Source organism: Procambarus clarkii, chromosome 7, assembly GCF_040958095.1.
Source record: "Procambarus clarkii isolate CNS0578487 chromosome 7, FALCON_Pclarkii_2.0, whole genome shotgun sequence".
Classification (NCBI taxonomy): Eukaryota; Metazoa; Arthropoda; class Malacostraca; order Decapoda; family Cambaridae; genus Procambarus; species Procambarus clarkii.
Window position 1 is genome coordinate 39,647,944 of NC_091156.1, and position 2,515 is coordinate 39,650,458.

The 2,515-nt window shown below is 42.3% G+C and overlaps 1 non-coding gene across 1 annotated transcript; it reads right to left on the reverse strand.

Moving 5' to 3' along the window:
- Positions 1-1,422: 1,422 nt before the first annotated feature.
- Positions 1,423-1,612, reverse strand: LOC123753021 (U2 spliceosomal RNA). Its single transcript, XR_006772254.2, has one exon. It is a non-coding gene; the product is annotated as a U2 spliceosomal RNA (small nuclear RNA).
- Positions 1,613-2,515: the final 903 nt, after the last annotated feature.

Below are 2,515 nucleotides of genomic sequence, written 5' to 3' on the forward strand. Positions count from 1 at the left end.
ATATGAATATATGTCACATACACATATTTTATAACACACATTTAATTTGTATTAAGTTCTTTATTGTTAACTTACATACTCAAAGAACCTTGCAACATCTACATTCGAGGAAGGATTCCAGAAGCAGTTAACAACTGCCATTTCTTGTTTCTGGAATTCTTCTTTATGCTGTAGGTAAAGTAGTTAATAGAACTACTGTCTCCTGCTCCTAGGGTTGGTGGTTCGAGAGTACTTGTGCCCAGGGTGAATGTGGAAGTCAGTAGTTCGACCTTGGAGGTGGACCTCGATATACACCTAACGAATAGACATGCACAAGCTGCCTGTCCTCAGTGTATATTTTGCACACACACACACACACACACACACACACACACACACACACACACACACGCACACACATATATATATGAGGCTAGTGGCCGGCTGGCAGGCAAGCGTGGAAATGGCAAACGATCGTTGAGTTGCCGTGTGAGACCACACCAAAGCAACACCTCCTTCCATCTCACCTCGAATTTCGCCTTTATTGCGTATTGGTACATTGCAGCAATGGTAAATGAAATAGATAAACGTCTAATCTTGATGTGTGTGTGAATATAATTTCGCCGTCAAAGCCGACTAAGGAATTCCGAGTGTTAGATACACACTCTCCACCCTCCCTTCCTCCCTCCCTCACTCACTCACAAGGAAGAGTGAGTAATTCCGTAAAAAAAGAAGAGCATGCCAACAATGGGTAACTATTATAGTTAGGTTCTCCATCATAGTAAACCCGTTGATTTAGAGTTTATTTGCACAATGACCACGTCATATTAGATGCCATTTAAATACCAAATCCAGTTCTCCACTAAACGCAAACACTATTAAACCAATTTCTACCAGCCTTTTCATAACAAACCACTAAGCTACCTAAACCAGTTTCCACACTTATATAAATAGAGAAAAACTTCACCCTATATAACCTATCTCAGAAAACAAAAAAAAATCAATTAATATTGCACTAACCGGCAACCCCCCATTCATAAAATCAACTTCTTTTCTTCCCCATCGTATTTGCCAATCACATAATCTTTAATCTAAAGATATTAAATGATATTACTCACCTCACTCACCTTCTTTCTCCTTCCTTCCTTCCTTCCTTCCTTCCTTCCTTCCTTCCTTCCTTCCTTCCTTCCTTCCTTCCTTCCTTCCTTCCTTCCTTCCTTCCTCTAACTCATTGCAGTTGTTTGGCTTCGACCCATCAAACCCGGACTCGACTCACTGCTGCTGCTCGCTCCAAGGCTTTTTCCTCATACGATGCTGGCTGGTGTGAAGTAATTACTGCAAATCAAATTAACACGATTCATTAATGTACATACATAACCAATTAACATCATCGTCTCCTACTTGATTTTGACTAGTTGATAGGGTTGTTTTTGGTCTCCCCGAAGGGAGTGGACCGATCCTAGAGGTACTGTAATACCGGGCCGATCCGCGGCAAAGGTGGAGCAAGCTCCTAGCACTTCGCCATGTTGCAAAAATCAGTTTAATATCGAGGATCCCACATGCGGATCGTATCAGATATTAAGCTGATAAGAACAGATTTTATTTTTTATTGAAGAATGTTTTACAGAGTGTTTACAATAGCCTTGTGTCTTCACAAGGGTGCATGGGTACATATTGTGGAAATTGCTTAATGGTTTACATAAGTTTACATAGATTACACTATACATTTGAATACATGGGTTATTATGGGATCTTTATTTACATCGTGTCTTTTAGAATATGACAATTAGTTACATACTGTGTGCCATTAAAAAACTCAAAACAGATGTGATATATATATAAATTCCTGAAATGAGAAAAAGGTACAGCCATGTAAACTAATATTGGCGGGCGCCTGTGATGTGCTCTATATACATCATTCGTGACCACCGGATGGTGTCGCTCACGCACAGCCTTCTGAACAGCCTCTGGTATTTTCTAGAGGCCAGCCTGTTCATTGGCTTGTCATTCTTTGGGTAGTATGACCCGAGCGATCCTACAATGAAGGCATATACTGTGGCCTGCCAGTAGGTCCGTCTCATTATCGCTGCTAGCTCGGCATACTTTTCTTCTTTTCCCAGTCTTGCTTCTGCAAAGGCGTCTGGTCCATTTTCGAAGGGGTAAGTGACGTCAATCAGCATCACCTCTCCGTTCTTCTCTAGAACAATGTCCGGTCTTAGCACATTGTTCGTTCCTGGGACTTGTTGATTAGTGGATATGACTTTCCAGTGTCTTCCTTCCGAGGCCTTCAGGATGCGATCGACCAACGCGTTGTGTCGCTGGATCATCGCATTTGATATTCTCAGGCAATGGTTAATGACATGGGGTAGCGTCTCGTTCTGGTGGCGACATCTTCTACACCGTTGGTCCTCGTTGATGTTGAACCGGCGGGCCCCGTTTAGAGGTAGAAGATTTAGACGTGCCCTGTGAATGAAACGCCAGTCAGCAAAGGTGGTGAAAGCCCCATCTCTAATAAATGCGGACGAGGCTCGCTCTT